We start from the raw sequence: 21,153 nt of genomic DNA, 5'->3' as shown, positions 1-21,153 counted from the left end.
CCGCAGTTCCCTTCCCTCTCCCCCACTGTCCACACGAGCGTCCTGGGCAATCTCCCTGTCACCTTGGAACTCACTCACACTTTCCACGGGTCTGGTTCTTAGCCTTAGCCTTTTCCCCGCAGCTCAGTGCTTCAAGCCTTCAGGTTCCCAAACTGGCGTTGTAATGACGGGCCCTTTACGCAGGCGCCCTGCAGGCTCCCCCGGCGACCCCGCCCCACCGGCGGCCCCTCCCTCTCTTATAGCTGCTCCCGGGTCCCCGCCACTGGGCTCAGAAGAAGCAAACCAGGAAGTCGGGGCTACCAATGAAGCGCATGGGCTGCGCATGGCCGAGTACCTTTGAGAATTGGTGTTGGTGTTCTTTCTTTCTCACAGGGCTCCTTGAAGGGGGTGGATTTGTAACCGAAAGACCCAGGCGAGATATGCAAATATTACTGAACTAGAGGAGCTCACTTGGAAAGCCAGTATTTTTCTGTTTCACTTTCGAGCTAATTGAAAGAAAGCCTCCGCCCAGCCACCCTCTTTTTTTTTTTTTTTTTTTTGGCCAGTAAGCAATATCAACCTTTTCATGAGCGGCCAAGTTTTTGTTCTGAGGACCTGATGTTTGCCACTTGCTGGAGGTTTCTTGATTTCTGCTTTTCAAACGCCTTTTCTGCGTGAGACGTAAATTCTGTAGGAGAGGATATTGACAAATGTGTAGCCAAATGCCTCACCCCGAGGAAATAATGTTTGTGCCCATATCTCTCAACAAAGATGTCAGTCACTTTACTGCACAGTCAAATGTATGTAATTGCGTTATTAGTGTAATATGACCTATTCTAAACTGCCTATTTAAGTTGGACAGAATGTTTAATAACCTGACTTTTAGGATGTTGAAAACGAATCCTTTTTCCTAATATTATTTTATATTTGCAAGTACTTAAAAACAAGGAAACCTTGGTTATTTAACTTTTTGGAATGAGAGCGAGACTTTGAATCATCAAGATAAATAATAGTATCAAACTAATTTTACCTGCTTTATTTTGGGGGTTACACTACTTTGTACATTGGGGAATTCTGTAAATGACCTACTACAGTCATCAGTACATAATAATACAAGAATAAATTGTGTGTTTTGCATACTCACAACTGTAAACCAACTTTTCCTCCTACCCTGTAAATTATGAAGCTGTTATAAATGAAACAATTTTAGACACAAGAATAGGAGAAAAGATCAATAGAGCAAGACAGAGACCAGAAATAAATCCAACTCTATGCAGAAATGTAGAATATGTGGGGGAAATGGATTATCCAGTAAATAGCACTGGGAACGCAACTAGCCATTTAGAAAAACAATTCAGTGTGGATCCATGCCTATCTCCTTCACATCAAAATAAATTGCAGGCAGATCAAAGATTTAAATATAAAAATTGAACCATAAAAGCATGAGAAGAAAGTATAAATATATTTCTTTTGTGACTGCAGAGTAACTGATTTTGTAAACTGTGAAGGAAAAGACTGATTTGATTCTGAAAAGCATACCCTCGCAAAACCCCTTTGCGGCAAAGATACAAAAGTAGGCAGCTGCAAAAGCTGTGGCCAGGTGGCCGTCCACCGGCTCTAGAGTCCCCACAGCCACTGAAGCCCACTTGTCTCACCAAGTCCCCCCTCCCCGCTCTGTGTGGCCCTGGGGTGTGTGAGTAACATGACCAGGAACGCGGAGGTCCGCAGCGTCCTCAGGAAAAAAGGGGTCAGTGTCAGGTCTTTCAGAACCGGATCTCGAGGGAAGCTCCCAGGCCCAGCACCCAATCTCCCCCGGGTTTACGACTCCTCAGCGACATAGACACACGGGTACAAGGACCTTCTCGGGAAAGACAGAGAACGCCACAGCGGGAACGTGCTCTGCCGCACCTCGCACCTCGGGAGGAATCGAGAGTCAAGCCCCAGCCAGAGCGATTTCAAGAGTGCGGTGATCCCTGTGATGTCCTCCTTACCTGTGAGGAGAGGGTCTGTGACAGCGGTGGCAGATCTGAGCCAGGGAGCAGGTGACCTTGCAGCCTGTGCATGTGATCAGCGTGGGGGTGGAAGACACCCTGGGGAGGGGGGCACTTTCCTTCTCATGAACTGTGCCAGGGCCTCAGCTGTGGAAGGCTTGGAAGATGGTCTGGATAAGCTGGTCCTGGCAGTGGAGGAGAAAACAGGGAAGCGGGTTCTTCACACGTTCTGCTTCTGCCCACCATCTTGGCTGGTTCTGGCTCCTTGTTTGGTAAGTCACCGGGGAAGAGATATGAGAAAGAAATGCACTTGATGAGAAATGAGGATAAGGACCGCTAACAGTCATGAAGCACTCCAAATGTGGCGGACATTGTTCTAGGTACTTAGCGTCTTAAAGAAGTGTTAATAATTCAGTGTTCACATTGCTCTCAAGGAAGTTACCACCACCGACATCATGTTCGGCTGAGCAATAAGAACTCACTGCAGAGTGTGTTGGACAAGTGTTTTGTTTAAAGAATTTTCAGCACTTAAGAAATAACCTTTTCTAGTTCATCACTTTAAAACTTTCTTTTTCCTCATTTTGTATGGTGTATTAATTAGAAATTTTTTTATTGAGAAATTATTCTATTACATTTTGAACTTATAAAGTCTTTACTTTTTGATTGTATGTCTTTTTATAATGACAACTTCAATAGAAACCCAAAGTAGAAAATGGGGCAAGTCATTACTGAAATCAAGGAATTATCTGTGCAATAGCTCACAAAATGAAATGAAATAAAATAAAGTAATTTAATGTAAAACACACACACACACATACAGAAAGTCCAGAGACCAAGGAACATTGGGAGACATATTTACAACAATATAGGAGACAATGTGCCAACTTCCTCAACTACTCAGGACTGAAAGATAAAGAACTTGGTAGAAAGAAGAGGCAAGACAACACAGAGCAGCAGAAGAGATTCATGTGGATAACAGATACATTAAAAGCTCAGACTAACTCCTAATTTTTTAAATCAGTCACCAATTTTTACTTGTCACCGTGATAAAGGTCTGGGACCTGTTGGCAGGGGGAGGAGACATATCAGACTTTGGGGGTGGAGACCAGGGGAGCCTCTGCAAGAGGCAGGTGGGCAATTGCTACCCACGATCCAGGGGGCCAGCACTTCCTGTTAGGAATGGATTTCACTGCAGCATTGTTTATAAGAGCAAATCACTGGGAACAACAGGGCAGCAGGCAGTCCTTGGATATGGTGACAGGAAGATAGCTCCAGCACGCACTTGCCCGTGGGAAATGGAAGGCGAGAAGTTTGGGCTGTTTTTTAAGGTTATATACAGTACATCATACACAGAGGTATCATGACACGCATATGTACAGTATACGTGATTACATACACACACACATATAAAAGCATGTATATGTTTTGAAAAGTTTTGTAAGAATACAGAAGACTGCCTCTGGGAAGAAGGCCTGGAAGTTGGGGTTTAGGAAGTGAGGGTTCTGCCTTTGAGTTTTCACCTTACAGCCCCCTTGACTATTTGAATTTCTACCATGAGCATGTGGCACTTCTGTAATAAAACCAAAATGTGCTGTTGCTGCCACTGTTGCTGAAGATCACTCAGGCTGCTGTGGAGTGAACTGAACACAGGGGCTTGCAGAGAGACACTTGGCTGCCAGGTTCCATGTGACCCCTGAGATGGTGTTGGTGCAGCTGATAAGCAATGGATGGACTCCAGTTTTATTTAAAGGGCAGCACTACCAGGAAGCAGGGGACAATGCTCTGCGCCCCCACAGCCACTCTCCCACCCACCTTTCTGCCCCACGGCAGACACATCCCACGTGCCACTGAACTATCAGGTCTGTGGGACAGAGACCACATCTGTTTGGTTCTCCACCGCTTGGAATACAGCCTGAGGACCCCAGGGGGCGGCCAGCACTGAGCACTGGCTGAAAGAGTGCAGAGCCTCAGAGCAGGAGACTCCCCGCAGGGCGAATGCAGCCAGAGGCACAGAGCAGGTGGGAGCCCTGGGGAGGAGGCAGGGGTGGGACCAGCTCTGCCCGCCCCTCCCAACTACTCACTCTCACAGGGACGGCTCAGCACCAGGGGAGAGAGCCTGCTTGGCACCTGCTGAGCAAGTATTTGAATGGCTGCCGCCTACCCCAGATCTGGGAGCCTATGCAGACAGTGCCCCCTCCTGGGAGGTGTACTACCTACCTCCCCCACCACACTCTCCCCCTGCCCCAACACCCCTGGTTCCTGCCCAGCAGGAAGCTGAGCAAACTCTTTCTTCAAGGTGAGTGGGCTGGCCCAGAAGGAAGACTGCTCAGAACCGTGCCCCCTGTACCCCTGAGCCCCAAATGGCAGGTGGTAGCCCTGCCATTTGCTCTTGCAGCTTAGAGGAAGTGATCCTTCTCTGGCCAACCTTCTCACTGAGCCTTCCTCTAACCCTCAGCACCTGAAGGCCCCAAATCCCTGGAGGAGGGAGCTGCAGGTTGGTCCTAGGAGCCAGGAGAGATGGGATGCTTTCCCAGAGGAGCCCCCTCAGGGCTTGTTGCTCATAGGACAGGAGCCTGGGGGACATTTTCAAAGGAAGAGGGCCAGTCCTGCTTGGGAGAAATCTACTGTGCAGAGGTCACGGCTCCCTTCTGATATCCAGGGGCCAGGACAGTGCCTGCAGGTTGCCTGCTGCTGTGACTCCTGCTATCTTGCCCTGGGGATGCTCCACCCCTGAAGGAGAGGTTGGGTACATGGGGCTCCTCAGGTCCTCCTGGGGGACACTCATTCTCCTGCCCCAGTCCCACTTGACACGAACTGCCTCACTTTCTCTGTGTCAGGAATTAGGGCTCTCCGTCAGATTTCCTCCCAAAGAGTTCTGCGCTAAATAGGGGTTCCAGATATAAGTAATAATACAGGACAGAATATTTGGGATATACTTATACCAAATAGTACCACTAAATATACATTTAGCTAAAAAATTATCTGTTGCTTCTATAAAATTCAAGTTGAAGTGGGTATCCAGTATTTTACTTGGCAATCTTAATTTAATTTAACAACAAATTAAACTGAAAGTAAAATATAAAAATAAAGCTAAGAGCAAATAATAAAATAGGTGTAAGCAAAATATAAGATACAATTTAGAATAATATTCAGTAAAATATGAAAAAAATATTAAAAATAAAAGAAAAAACATGCCACCAGCATGAGAGTACCTGAGCCCCCCACCCCCACCCCATTCAGCAGGGCTTAAAGGAACCTGAGAGACAGAACGTGACTCATCAGAAGTCCGACACTGGCTCAGCAGTCAAGCCAGGGAGAATAATTTGCCAGAAAAGCTCTGTCCCTGAGGGTAATAACATCAAGCTGTCATAATGGATGGACTTTTCAGTGTCTGGGCCCCGTGAAATCTACTTGCTCCTCATGTCCTGTGATGCGGGCCAGGGAGCCACTGAGGTTCATCTTCCTCACACAGCGACTCAGGGACCCAGGGCGTCTCAGCCCTGTGGCTCCACCGAGTGCCCTGGAGGCCAGCTGCCCCTCCACACTCAGCTGGCGATGAGCACAGACTAGTCATGTGCACGACAGGAGTTAAAATCACCAGGGCTGTCACAGCCACTGCACTGGAGTCCCCCGGCCCCGCCAGAAGCAACAGCAGGGTCAACTGGCCACCAGAGGCCAAAGGGCTGGCGTGTGAGGACGGGGGACAGGAGGCACGTCCTAGTGTGAGCCTGTCTGCAGTCAGACCCTCTCCCTCCACGAGGCACCTCACAGAGCGGCAAGTGCATCTCTGAACCAAAAATTGACATGTAGGTTTGACCAGAGAACACGTAAAAAGATTCCTTTCAATTGGGAACATATTCACTTGAGATGTCCTAAAGAGGTTTGAGGAATCATATGTACATGAATCAGTTTTATTACAAAAATAAAACTTTATGAAATCAGAAGTGTGTGGCGTCTGCTCCTGTGTGGTCCTGGCTGCGCCTGGGTCTCAGGGGCGGGACCTGAACAGCCCACCTTGCAGGTGCTGAGAGGGGCTGGGAGACAGACAGGTGAAGAAGAATAGCACTGTATTTCGGAAGATACTAAGAGCCCTCAAGAAAACAGATTTAGGTGATGTGACTAGGGAGTTATAGGGATGACACTGGTTTTCTACTGTGGCCCTAACATGACCTCAGAGTGTGTGCTCCATCACAGGTTCTGTGGGTCAGAGAGCTGAGGCGGGTTCATGAGGCTGCGCTCCGCCCCGGGGTGTCCAGGGTCTCTGGAGGCCCCATCCCCTGCTCATGGGGTGCTGGCAGAATCTGCTCCTTATGGGACAGTTCCCTCCCAGGTCCCTGCCAAAGCCACTCCTGGCTTCCAGGAGCCACACGAAACCTCGGCTCCCGGTCCCTCCATCAACGGCTGACTTTGCCCCCGGGCTCACCCGTAATGGTTGTCATGACACCTCTATGACCTGTCTGAGCTTTGTGACCCGTCTTTGAGCTGTGACCCGTGGCCACAGCGCCGGGTTGGGACCTCCGCAGGCACTCCCCAGCAGGGTCAGGGAAGGGCTCCCCAAGATCTTGTCCTAATGAAACACAGACTTGGCTGTTGTAATACAACTGGCCCCACGGAGGACTGGGGAGGCCACTCCCAAAGGACAGCAAGTTCCCCCAGGGCAGAGACCGCCAGGCTGGCTGGGGGGCAGGGCAGTGCGAGTGGGCAAGACACGGCCCTCGGGTGGGCACGAGAATGGCATGATCTGATGGATAGTTTTTAAAGATCACACTGTGATTTGACATTGGAAATCACATCTGACATGGGTCTTGAGAGCACAGGTAGGATTTAGACAGACGAAGAGGGAGAGACACGTGCTTCAGGTACAGAGACCTGGGCACGCGGCCCGGGGCCGGAAGACATGAAGCCGAGACTGGAGCGCACGCCCCGAAGAGACCAGTGAGTGACGGGACAGGGCAAGGGGGACAGAAGACCCTCTGTGGAAGAACGGACAGGACAGGGGGACGGGGGACCCTCCATAGAGGAACCATGGCAGGGGGCAGAGAAGACCCAGATGGAGCAGAGCAGAGCAGAGCAGAAGGGACAGGGGATAAACAGGCAGAGTCATGGGAAGAGAGGAGACAGGAGACATGGGGAAGAAGCAGGAAAGGGGATACAGAGGGTCTCTCCATGGAGGGGGCAGGGCAGAGCGGGGAGGGGACCCTCTATGGAGGGGGCAGGGCAGAGTGGGGAGGGGACCCTCTATGGAGGGGGCAGGGCAGGGAGGGTGACGCTCCATGGAGGGGTCAGGGCAGAGTGGGGAGGGGACCCTCCATGGAGAGGGCAGGGCAGAGATGGGAAGGAATCCTCCATGGACAGGGCAGGGCAGAGGGGATTGGGGACCCTCCAGAGAGGGGTTAGTGCAGAGTGGTACAGGACCCACCATGAAGGGAACAAGGCAGATGGTGGAGGGGACCCTCCGTGGATGAGGGCAGGGCAGAGTGGGAGCGGACCCTCCATGGAGAGGGCATGGCAGAGGAGGGTGAGGAACCTCCGGAGAGGGGTCAGAACAGAGGGGGTTGGGGACCGTCCAGAGAGGGGTTAGTGCAGAGTGGCAACCTGGAAGAAATGGATAAATTCCTAGGAACATAATCTTCCAAGTATGAATCAGGAAGATACCTACCAACAAACTTGAATCAGTGATCCAAAATCTCTCAACAAAGAGAACCTCTGAACCAGATGGCTTCACAGGTGAATTTAACCAAACATTCAAAGAAGAATTAATACCCATCTTCTCAAACGAGTCCAAACAGTTGAAGAGGAGACAAAGGGTCCCAAACCCATTTTACAAGACCAGCATTACTCTGATGTCAAACCAGACAGACACTACAGAAACATTTAGGGCAATATCCCTGGTGAATATTGATGCAAAAATCTGCAACAAAATATTAGCAAACCACATTCAGGAATATATTTAGAAAGGTTATACACTATAATCCAGTGGGATTTATTCCTAAAATGCAAGTTTAGTTCAATATTACAAATCAACTAACATGATACGCCCAACAAAAGGAAGGATAAAAGTCATATGATCATATCAACAGATGCGAAAAACCTATTTGAAAAAATTCAACATCGATTTATAAAAAACAAACAACTGTCAGCAAAGTGGGAATAGAGGAAACATGCCCCAACATAATAAAGGGATATATGCCAAACCTACAGCAGGCATCATACGCAAAGGTGGAAAGCTGAAAGCTTTTTATTATGGTTAAGAACAAGACAAGTTTGTCCACTTTTACCACTCTTATTCAATATATGATAAATTAATTCAGAAAAGGAGGATAAAAAATTAACATTCAGAAATCAGTTGCATTTTATACACCAATAACAAACTATCAGAAAGAAAAATTTAATAACAATTACATTTATAATTGCATTAAAAAAATAAAATACTTAGAAAAGAATTTAATCAAGACAGTAAAAATCTTGTACTCAGAAAACTAAAAGATATTGAAGAAATAAATTGAAGGAGACATAAATAAATGGAAGGATATACAGGGCTAATGAGTGGGAAGAATTAACATCATTAAAATGTTTATACTACCCAAAGCAATCTACAGATTCAGTGCAATCCCTATCAAAATACCAATGGCATTTTTCACAGGACTAGAAAAAAAATCCTAAAATTTATATGGAACCACAAAAGACTCCGAATACCCAAAGCAATACTAAGAAAGAAGAACTAAGTTGGAGGCATCATGCTGCCTGATACTACAAGGCTATGCTACAAGGCTATAGTAATCAAAACACCATGATACTACCATAAAAATAGACACAGAGATCAATGGAACAGAATAGCCCAATTATAAACCCACACCTATAGTGTCAATTAATCTATGATAAAGGAAGCACGACTATACAATGGAATAAAGATAGTCTGTTAAATATGTGGTGTTGGTAAAACTGGACAGATACATGCAAAAGAATAAAACTGGGTCACTTCCTTACACCAAATACAAAAATAAACTCAAATGGATTAAAGACAAACTCAAGACCCCAAATCATAAAACTCTTAGAAACATAAGCAGTATACCTTTTGACATGATTCTTAGTAATATTTTTTTGGATATGTCACCTTGAGTAAGGGAAACCAAAGCAAAAGTAAACAGGACTGCATCAAACAAAAAAGTTTTGCACAGTGAAGGAAACCATCAACCAAATGAAAGGACAACCCACTGAATGGAAGAGGGTATTCTCCAATGATACATCTGATAAGGGGTTAATATCCAAAATATATAAGAACTCATACAACACACACACAAAACATAAGCAATTCAATAAAAAACAAAAATGGGCAGAGAATCTGAATAGACATTTCTCTGAAGATGGCCAATTGACACATGAAAAGATGCTCAACATTACTAGTTATAAGGGAAATGCAAATTAATACCACAGTGAAAAACCACTTCACCCCTCTCGATATCCTCAATAAATCAACAAACCCACGTTGGTCACAATGTGGAGAAAAGGGAACACTAGTGCACTGTTCGTAGGAATGCAGGTTAGCACAGCCACTATGGAAAACAGCATGGAGTTTCATTAAAAAATTTAAAAAAGAACTGCCAAATGACCCAGCAATTCCACTTCTGGTATTTATTCAAACAAATCCAAAGCACCAATTTGAAAACATATATGTCCCTCTGTGTTCAATGCAGCATTATTTACAATAGCCAAGATATGGAAGCAACCTAGCAACTCAATGGATGAGTGGATAAAGAAGATGTGATTCTTATTTACAATAGAATATCACTAAGCCATAGAAAAAATGAAATCTTGCCATTTGCAATGTCATGGATGGACCTAGAGGGTATTATGCTAAGTGAAATAAGTCAGAAAAAGACAAATACTGTACAATTTCACTTCTATGTGGAATCTAAAACACAAAAGAAATGAATAAACAAAACAGAAACAAGCTCATAGAGAGAACATACTGACGGTTGCCAGATTGTGTGGGGGTGATGGGATAAAAAAAATGAAGAGATTAAGAAGTACAAATGTCCAGTTATATAAACACTCATGGAATGTAAAGTACAGCATATGGAATATAGTTAGTAACACAGTAATTACTATGTATGGTGTCATATGGCTATTTTACTTACTGGGGGGATGACTTCATAAGTTATATAAATGTTTAACACTACACTGTACATTTGAAACTAATATAATATTGTATGACAACGGTATTTGAATTTTTTTTTTAATTTAGAAGAAGTCTCTCAATGATCAAGTCTTTTCTTTTCCTGCTGCCTGCCTGTAGACTTCTGGGTATTTTACCTATTTTCTCTTTTTTATCCTGTGATAAAAAGGACCCTCTTTATTTAGTCCTGGTGCCTGGCCTTCCACCCACTCAAAAACCATGCAGGTAGCTTACCTGGACCTGTCTCTAAGCCTCTGTGCTCTGGTCCCTGGTACTTTCCCAAGTTGTCTGATTTGGTTTCAGCTTTCCCAGTCTTCTGTCTCCTGAGCTCTGATTGGAGGGTCACATGGCCCCTGAACTTGTTCTCACAGAAGTATGTGCACTGTTTAGGGTGATGTCCGCAGATAGAGGCACAGCTCATGCAGTCTTTCAGGAGATGGTCATAGTACCTGCCTTGCTCCTTACGGCAACTGAATAACTCTGGGAGACAGAAATGAGTGATGTTAGTAGGTGACAGAGACCTGTAGGAACAGTGAATCTGGGCTCAAAGGGCTAAAAGTAAAAAAAAAAAAAAAAAAAAAAAAAAAATCACAATCTAATTCCTCCAAAGCAATTCCATGGTAATTTGAGTACTTTTTCAATATGCAAACGTATGGCTACACATTGTCCTCTAAGTACTGTTTTAGCCATATCACACTAATTTTGATACGTAGTATTTTTTATATCTAGTTTTAAATGCTTTTACTTTTTATTGTTATTCATCCTTTGACCTGCAGATTATTTATAAGTGCATGCTTTAGTCGCTATACATATAAGGACTTTTCGGTTATCTTTTAAAACTGATATGTAGGAGGTTATATTGTCACTAAAGTTCTTTATTTACATGTTTCAAGCTTCATAAAAAAGGAAAATATTTTATGTCAACATAAGGATTGGAGAGGAAAGCCAGCATTCTCCTTGGCAAGTTGGGAGAGCGGGGTAGAAGTAAGGCAGGAAAACTCAAATTTTTAGTATTTTATCTGTCTTAATAGTAAACAGGAATTGCAGGAGCTTAAACAGGTATCAGTGCCAAGGAGCAGAAGACAAGCAAAGTAGGCCTGACCACACTTTGATTAAGAGAGCACCTTTGAGAGCATCGCAGAAACCTATACTTTCAAAGGGTGACTTTCCATTGTCTTTAAAACAGGATTCTATTTGTATAAAAATGTGACTCTCATGGGGGGGGTTCTAAGGGCACATTTCAGAGGCAATGCAAGACACAACTTAACAGCACAGCTTCAAAGCCAAGTAGGTCTGCTACTCTTGACCTCTATGTGCCTCAGTTTCCTCATTTCTCAGACAGAGGTAATAGCAATATTGACTTTTTAAGGTTGTTACGAGGATTTGAAGTTCTTGGCACAGTACCTGACATGTACTACAGGAAAGCTCAGTTAATGGAAGGTTTAAGTAAAATATTCATTTGTGCCTCTTTGCAACACAAACACACCAACACTTATGCTTTTGAAAGATTAAGAAAAAGACCATAAAGAGGGTGAATTTGGGATCTCAGGAAAGACTCCAATGATCCTGATCGTAACAGTGACCCCTGCCCTTGTGCTGCCTAGCCCCGGGATTCCCCTGAGCCACACAGGACCACTGACAGCGCCACTCATAATGGAGATAGCCTGATGGCAGCGGTGTTCCTGGGGTTTTCTGTGACCTCCTCCCCTCCTCAGGGACCCTGGTGTGACTGTTGCAGGTGATGCCCAAGTTCTCCAGACCACCAGCCCTCACTACCTGACCACACAGCCTCTCCTCTGGGTCTTGACCTTCCCTCTTGTGTGGAAGACTGGTATGTATGGCACAGAGGCCTGTGTGGAGCCACAACCAGAATAGGGGTCCATATGCCTTAACTGGCTAGCAAATGCGCCCCACGTACCATATTGCTGGTCCCACACTCCAGGGGGTTTTAGAAGTAGAATAGAAATGCAATGTACTCTTTGAAGCTAATGAAGCCTGCTTGCTAGTGTGTATCCCCAAATTCTTCTCAGTAGAATGTGAAAACAAAGTGTTTCAGTAAAAAGAGACACGCGGACTTCTGTGATATGCCTTGGCTCCTCACAGTCTTGCTGTCTGTCTCCCTGCGCCGATTTATGCTTCCCTTTGCTGTTACTCCCAACCATTTGGGGGAGGTCTGCGTGCTTACCCCCTGCGTTTCTGCACATGGCAAACTCAATAGAAACCCTGACTGAGAAAGGAGTGGTCGGTGATCGCCTATGAGAGACCCTCCCCTCTTCTCTCCTCAGACAGTCCGTCCAAAGTCAGTTCTTTGATCCGCGCTGAGGGAGCTGCGGGACCCGGAACCTCTCACTGTTGGGCTTTCTCACACCCATGCCTTCACCCACACTTGTTCTTCTCCTGGGGTGCTCTTTGCCCACTTCTGACTTTTACATCTACAGACTCCAACAATCCATTTCAGGGGGCACTTCCTCCAAGAACATTCCCTTCCCCAGCCCATCAGCTGGAGGTGGTTTCTCCCTGCTGTGGCAGTTTATGGTACTTTTTATAGCTTGAAATGTAGTCATTTCTCCCATTAGATAATAACCTTCTGTTATTGGGTCATGAGAAATTCCTATTTTAATGGGACTAGAGAGTTTCATGAATACTTGTGGAATGACACCATGAGTGCTCCACTTAATTAATGGATAGTGATTCACAGTCACGGTTTTGGAGTCAGAGAGTGCTGGTTCAAATCCTAACTTTTCCACTATCATACTGTGTGATCTTGGGCAAGTCACTAAGCCTCTCTGAGCTCCACTCAGCAAGTATTTATGAAGCACTTGCTATGTGTCAGTCACTGTGTTAAGTTCCAGGAAGGAAAGGAACTCACATTGTGGTAGTTGAAACAGACACGTAGCAAATATACACGACAGAACATAATACAAGTTGTGATTAGTTCCATTAAAGAAAATAACAAATTATGCAAAAGAACAGCAAGCAAACTGTATTTTTCAAGACAACCAGAGAAAATTAGGTATGGCCTGAGTAAAGACAATGTTAAGGCATCATTGCTGGGGGTGATAAGACATTGAAGGTATATTTTAAAGACCCTATATGTTAGGGATTCATGATTTAGTATTTACAGGTAAGTGACATGAGTTCTTGGATTTGCTTTAAAATACGTAAGCTAAAACAATTGGTTGGGGAATAGAAAGGCATGCTTTTAAAGCTGATCTATTATGTTATCCTCTCTATGTCCAATAATTCTATAATAAAAAGTTTCAAAAGAAAGGGAGAACAGAGCAGGACAGGGAGCCTAATTCCCCCTGGGCAGTCAGAGGAGCCCTCCGACATCTGGGCTGACACTCAGTGTTGGGTAGGAGGAGGCCAGGGAAGAAGATGAGCAAATGCTTTTCATGTGCAAAGCCCCGAGGTGGGAAAGAAGGCAGCATGCACAAGGAAATGCAGAGAGGCCAGTGTGGCCACAGCAGAAAGATGAGGGTAGAGAGATGCCACACCGTACGTGTCCTTCCACAACCCCTCCTCAGGCACCCAAGAGCAGTGGGGCCGGAGGGGCCGCTGGGAAGCCATCCCCTTGGCTCAGGCACCAGAACTCACTGCAGAACGCTGTACAGGAGCGTGGAACTGGATGACTGCACATGGACTTGCAGGAGACGCAGATGTTCAGCAGGGTGTCCCAGCATTGTTCTTTGGGGCACAGCTCCATGGTGACCCCCATCAGCAGGCCCTGTGGAGCTGAGAGGCAGCGAGCATGAGGACAGCTGGCACCCCACCAGAGGTGGAAACAGGCCGCCTCTCCCGTTCACGTCCACACTCTGTCTCAGTGAGCAAAAGGAGAACTAGATAATACTGGCTTCCACCCACTGCTGCAGTTGCCAGGGGGTCTGGGGCAGCCACCTCAGCTCCCTGAGCCTGCGTCTCCAATCTCCCCTGCATCACCAGTGCCCTGCTTGATGCTGCTCGCTGCCCTCTTGAACGTGGCGTGCCTCTTCCTACCACAGGACCTTGGCACATGCTGTTCCACTTACATAAAATGTCCTCTTCCCCTCCTGGCTGGTTATTTCCTCCTCATCCTTTAGATCTCTGCTTCAACTTCATTTCCTCAGGGGAGCCTTTCTGACTCCCCCACCCAGGCAAGGAGACACCCCTTCTGCATACAGATATGCCCTTTACTTGTCACTTCACTTTTATGAGTGTGATTATTTGATATTAACTGTGAGCATCATGCAGCAGGGGCTCCGTCTAATTTTTTGTTCACTGCTGGGACCTGAGGACCTAGATAGTGCCTAGGACAAGTAGGCGCTCATTAAATGAATAAATGAAAAGAAAAGCAGACCTAGTGTCCAGCATACAGCAAGCACTCAAAAATTGACAATGTCCCTCCATTTTTTAACTGGGTATGAAACACACGCAATGTTGTGTGCAACACACACAAATCTCAAGTGTGCAGCTAGTTAAGTTTTTCTTTATGTATACAGTGGTCCCTCTTTTTCTCTGGGGGATACATTCCAAGACTCCCAGGGGATGCTTGAAACTGCGGAGAGTACCAAATCCTATATATGCTGTTTTTTTCTTACACATACATACCTATGGTATGTGTTTAACTTGTAAATTAGGTACCGTAAGAGATTAACAATAACTAATAATAAAACAGAACAACTATAACAATGTACTGTAATACAAGTTACGTGAATGTGGTCTCTCTCAAAAGGTTTTATTCTACTGTGCTCACCTTTCCACTTCAAGAAACAAAGTTACGCATCTCCTCGCTGTGTCTGCCTGGTGGGCGTCACCGCCTTTGTGCTTTGGGGCCGTTACTAACTAGAACAACGCAGCTGTGCAGCGCCGCCACGGCTGCTCCGCTAATCCGCGTGACCAGTGGGTCAGGAGTGCGCTCTGCGGAGATGCTGGGCAAAGGGTGGTTCGCGTCCCAGCAGGACGGAGCTGCGCAGTGTGAGAGAGCATCACGCTACTCAGAACGGTGCACAGCTTGAAACTATAAATGGTTTATTTCTGGAATTTTCCATATAGTATTTTTGGACCATGGCTTACTGGGCGGCGCTGAAAGTGCTAAAAACAAAACCCTGGGTAAGAGGGGCTACCGCACGTCTCTGACGCTACCACTCACATGAAGGCACAGAGCATTTCTTGCACAATAAAGAGTCCCTTGGGCCCTGCTTCCAGAGGTAACTTCTCTTCTGTCTTTTATCACTGTAGGTTGTCCGTTCCTGAACTTCTTGTCTGTTTGCATTGTCCCCATGAGGGATCAGGGACTCTTTCCTGTTGCGGTCGGTCAGCTTCACATCTGTGCTGGCGCTGGTGAACTTCCCCATGGTACGAACGCGTCGCCTCCACCACAGTGTTCTGTCTGATCCCACAACAGTTGCTTCCCCAACAACTTCGCCTTTTAAACATTCTGCAAGGTGCTTGTTTATTTACTTACTTTTTAATGAAAGGAAGCTGAGAAACGGCCGGTGGCTCCCTGTTTAACATAGCAACTCAAACACACGGGTTTACCTTCCTGCCCTCTTGAAACCCTCCTAAGAGAACAGAAAAAATATTTGTTCTCAAAGGCAATGGAAGCAGTTACTACAGCAGGGGACAGATAGCAGCAGCCTTTTGGAAGCTGGGAGGCAGATAGTGGGGTGAGTGACTTCAGTCTAAGATGTCTCTACTCTGATGTCCTAGAGGGGACGGAACCCTAGGAGCTTTCTTGAACTGAAGGCACCAAGTATCTCTGACAGTGGGGAATGGGAGGACAAAGTAATGAAAAAAGTATTGGTTAGATATTTACATAAAGAGGGCTTGCCCTCAGTCAGATTCTCATCTCCTGGCAGGTAATGGCCCTTGTCCCCCAGGCAGAAGATCAGGGGGTCTCCTCAGACACTCTCTCCCAGCCACTAGGGGACCAAACCCACAACCCAAGCATGGGCCTCGAGTGAGAATCCAACCGGAGACTTTTCTCTTTGCCAGACGACGCCTAACCTACTGAGCCACTTCACACCAGCACAGTGCGGCCAGGCTTTTAAAAATGTCTTCTTCCCTGTCCCACTGTAATGGTGGCAAGGCCCCTCCCCCCGCAAATGGGGAGGGGTGGAGAAGCACTGAAGACTGCGGCGCATGCGTGCGTTGCACCGCCCCAGCAGAACACAAAAAAGGCGTGCTGCAGTGGTACCAAAACCCAGGAAGGTGGTTGGAAGAGAGGGACATACCCTCCTGTCCACTTCCACAGCACAGGGGTTTAGGGGGGGGGGGTGTCTTTCACATCCTTGGTTCCATTTATTCCTAGGTATTTTGTTCTTTTTGAAGCAATTGTAAATGGGATTGTTATCTTAATTTCCCTCTGATAGTTCATTTTTGGCATATAAAAATGCAACTGATTCTGGATATTAATATTGTATCCTGCTACTTTATTGAATTCATTTATCAGTGCTAGTAGTTTCTTGGTGGAATCTTTAGGGTTTTCTCTATAAAGTATCATGCCATCTGCAAATAAACATAGTTTCACTTCTTTTCCAATTTGGACGCCTTTTATTCTTCTTGTCTGAGTGCCATAGCTAGGAATTCCAGTGTTATGTTAAATAAGAGAAGTGAAAGTGGAAAGACAACCCATGGACTTGGAGGACATATTCACCAATATATCTGATAAGGGATTAATAGCCAAAATTTATAAAGAACTTGTAAAACTGACCAAAAAAAAAAAAAAAGCAAGCAATCCAATTAAAAAGTGGGCAAAGGACCTGAATAGACACTTCTCCAAAGAAGAGATACATGTGGCCAACAGACATATGAAAAGATGTTCACTAATCATCAGGAAAATGCGAATTAAAACCACAATGACATATCACCTCACACTGGTCAGAATGGCTATCATCAATAAATCAGCAAATAACAAGGTCTGGCAAGGGTGTGCAGAAAGGGGAGCCCTCATGCACTGTTGGTGGGAATGCAGGCTGGGGCAGCCACTGTGGAAAACAGTATGGAGATTTCTCAAAAAAATGGAAAATGGAACTGCCTTATTACCCACCAATTTCACTTCTGGTAATTTATCCAAAGGATCTCAGAACACTAATTCGAAAGAATATAAGCACCCCTATGTTCATTGCAGCGTTGTTTACAACTGCCAAGATCTGGAAGCAGCCCAGGTGTCTATCATAGGTGAGCGGATAAAACAACTCTGGGACATCTACACAGTGGACTGCTACTCAGCCATAAAAAAGAAGAAAAGTTTACCCTTTGTGACAGCGTGGATGGACCTGGAGAACATTACACTAAGTGAAACAAACTAGTCAGAGAAAGAGAAATACCATATGATTTCACTCATACGTGGAATCTAATGAACAAACTGAACTAAGAAGCGAAACAGAGACAGACTCATAGATGGAGAGCAGGATGACAGCTCAGCTGAGCCGGGGTGGGGGGGGGAGAGGCGGTGGAGGGATCAAGCAAAAAGGAAAAAAAGACTCATGAACAGGGACAACAGTGTGGTGATTGCAGCAGGGAGGAGAGGGTATAAGGGGGCTAAATGGTAATGGGAAAATTACAATAAAAGAGAGCAAAATTTCTTTTAAAACTTTCAATTTTGAAAAAATATAATACTCAGAATGAAAGCATCAGGAGAAGGTCTGTAAAATGTAACTGAAGTAAGTTCCCAGAAAATAGGGATAGAAAAGACAAAAAAATATGGAATCATTTCAAGAGGTCCAAAGCTTGACTAACAGGAATTCTGAGAAAACAGATTTAAGGGACATTAGCTTCCAGATTCAAAGTGCCAATCAGGGATCTGGTACAACAACTTCTCACAAACCAAGATTCATTATCATGATGTTTAAGAGCCTCAGATATTTAGAGCAGATTCTAAAACCTTCTTGAGAACAAGCAAGTGACCTACAGAGCTTGGATAGCTAGGAAGTAAGTGGCCACCTCAAGTCAAAACTGAGCTGTGAAGAGAATGTTGTCAGGAAAGATGGCAGAGTAGGACGCTCCCGTGATCTGCCCCTCCACCTACTGGGCTGGTAGCATCTGTCTGAAGTAGCTGTTTTGGAGCTCTGGGATTGAGAAGCTAGCAAAATTTTGGTGCATTTCAGCCTATTTCATGGTGGGGGTTAGCTCTGTCCAGCTCCCAACATATAGGCATCAATGGGGACAGCTGCTCATGTTCCTGGTGCAATCTGCTGGAACCTGAATGGGCAATAAGGATGTTGTCCTCCAAATATCGGGATTGTAAGTTCTGATTGCCTTTGCTGCTTTTGATTTCTGAGGGACCAGCACAGAGGGTGGTGGCCATTGTTTCAATCCCCAACAGCTGCTGTGGCTTCCAGGCTATTAAAGAGACAGTACTCAATCCTCTATGCACCTTTCAGGAGCCGGACATTTAAAGATATTTTTGTCGCATCACCAGCTGACTACAGAGATAAAGGAACAGAAACTTCAGTGGCCACACAAAAGGAACACATACTTGGCAAAAATAGTTTGGAAAAGTCGCAAATGAAGCCCAGCCCTCAGCAATCCCTGAAGAGTGGGAGAACTAGATGTCCAGAGTTACCGCAACAAAATGTCTAGTTCTCAACAAGGTGCAAAGTATACAAAGAAACAGGAAAACATGGCACATTCGCAGAAAAAAAGAATATGTCAGAAACCATCCCTGAGGAAGTCTCAACAACGGAAATGTTGGTCAAAGATATTAAATCACCTGTCTTTAATATGTTCAATAAGCTAAAGAAAACCATGGACAAAGAACAAAAGGAACGCAGAAAAATATATGAGCAAAATGAGAATATGAATTTAGAGGTAAAAGTGGCATACAAGGAACCAAAACCTCTAAGCACCCTTCAGTAGGTGAATGTATAAATAAACATATATCCAGACACTAGAAGGAAATGTTAGCAAGTCATGATAAGACATGGAGGAGTCTTAAATGCATATAGCTAACGAAGAAGCGAAGCTGAGAAGCTACTGTATGATTCTAGATATATGACATTCTGGAAAAGGCTAAATTATGGAAACAAAAATCAGTGGGGGTCAGGGATTGAGGAGAGGGGGAGATAAAGGCAGAGCACAGCGGATTTTGCAGGGCAGTGAAACTATTCTTTATGATACTATCATGATGGATCTATGTTATGCATTTGTCAAATCCCAGAGAGTGGACACCACCAAGAGTGAGCCCCAATGCAGACTATGGACTTTGGATGCTAATTACGTATCATTGTGGGTTCAACAATTGTAACAAATGTACCACAGGGCACAGGACGTTGATAGTGAGGGAGGCTGTATGTGTTTGAGGGGAGGGGATATATGGGAATTTCTGTACTTTCCATTCATCTTTTTTGTTAAACCAGAACTACTCTTTAAAAAGTCTATTAAAATGGAGACAAAAAGAAATTCTGGAATTGAAAAGTCCAATAACCGAAGTAAAAAAATCTCTCTGGAGGCATTCAATAGTGGATTTGAGCAGGCAAAAATAGGGTCAGTAAACCTAAAGGTAAAACATTTGAAATTATTTAGCCTGAGAAGCAAGTGAAAAAAGAATGAGGAAAAATGAACAGAGCTTGAGGAACTTGTGGGACAAACCACACCACCATATGCTCATAGGAATTCCGGAAAGAGGAGAGAGAGAAAAGGGGCACAAAAATTTAAGAAATAATGGCTGAAAGCCTCTCAACTCATAGGAAAGTCATAAGTATACACGTTTAAGAACCTCAATGAACTCCAATCAGGACAAACTCAAAGAGACCCAAGCTGAGACACATCATAATAAAACTGTCAAAGCCCAAAGAGTAAGAGAAAGTTGAGAAAGCAGCAACTTGTTCTCTACAGGGGATTCTTAATAAAATGAACTGATTTCTCATCAGAAACCACTGAGGCCAGAAAGCAATAGGATGATATATTTAAAGTCCTAAAAGAAAAGAAAAAGAACACTTGTCAATCAAGAATTGTGTATCCAGCAAAACTAGTTTTCAAAATTGGAGAAACTGAGACATTTCCAGATAACCAAAAGCTGAGGCCGTTCATTACCAGTAGATATGCCCTTCAAGAAATGTTAAAGAGCGTTCTTCACGCTGAAGCCATTAAGAAAAATAAGGAACACTGGTGAAGGCAACTATACAGATAAATATAAAAACCAGTGTTACTGTATTTTTTGTGTAGTTTGTATCTCCTTTTACTCTATATGACTTAAGGGACCAATGCAATGCATAAAACAATAATTATAAACCTATGTCAGTGGACATAAAATGTACAAAGAAACACTGTGTGACAATAATACAATCAGAGGGGACAGAGATATAGGAATAGAGTATTTGTAAACCACTCAAACTAAGTTATTATTTTTCAAACAAGATTCTCATAAATCTAAGATATTAATTGTAACCCCCAAGTCAATCACTAAAAAATAAATTTAAAAAATACAGAAAAGGAAAGAAAAAGAGAATCAAAATGGTGCACAATAAGTAATCAACTAAACACAAGAAAGGGCAGTAATGGATGATGTCAAAAGCATGGTGGTGGGAGAGATTCTGCTGGTCTTTCCCCTTGAAGTTACAACAAGTTGAACATCTATAATTCAGCAAAGGGTCCCCTGCTCAGCACACAAACACATCTGGGAGATCCACACATTGAAATATCTGAAGGTGGGTAAACCAGAGTGAACAGGGGAGAAAGAAAGAGAGAAGAGCAGAGACGGGCAACGGACACAGCCAGGAGCTCGCTGTGTGTCTCAGGAGAGGGGAGGAGTCAGATTGCAGCAGGCACTCCCTGAAAACCTGTGGAGCAGAGAGGGAGAGGAAGCGCCCCTGCCTGCATGGTCAGCACATACTGACCCAGTGACCGGGGCAGAGATGGAGAACAGAGGTGTGGCCATGGTTGTCTGGTAGCTGCCATTGCCAGGCACAAATGCAAAGCCACAGGTCCTGGCTGCCTCCCATCACCCTCTGAGAGCTAGCAGCAGGCCCCTAAAAAGCTGTCACAGCCCTGAGACCTGCAGAGACAGAAGCATTTCTCCTTGGGTGG

At 44.9% G+C, this 21,153-nt stretch overlaps 1 long non-coding RNA gene across 1 annotated transcript in view; it reads right to left on the bottom strand.

Moving 5' to 3' along the window:
* Positions 1-568: 568 nt before the first annotated feature.
* Positions 569-21,153, bottom strand: part of LOC149997400 (uncharacterized) — a 31,496-nt gene continuing 10,911 nt past the window's right edge. The window contains exons 2-4 of the long non-coding RNA XR_016514321.1: positions 13,744-13,881; positions 1,971-2,234; positions 569-667 (exon numbers count right to left, since the gene is read on the bottom strand). This is a non-coding gene — a long non-coding RNA (uncharacterized LOC149997400). The remainder of the gene's footprint in view (positions 668-1,970; positions 2,235-13,743; positions 13,882-21,153) is intronic.

This window comes from Furipterus horrens, unplaced genomic scaffold, assembly GCF_987537825.1.
Source record: "Furipterus horrens unplaced genomic scaffold, mFurHor1.1.pri manual_scaffold_11, whole genome shotgun sequence".
NCBI classification, from domain to species: domain Eukaryota; kingdom Metazoa; phylum Chordata; class Mammalia; order Chiroptera; family Furipteridae; genus Furipterus; species Furipterus horrens.
This window is presented reverse-complemented; position numbering and strand designations above follow the sequence as displayed.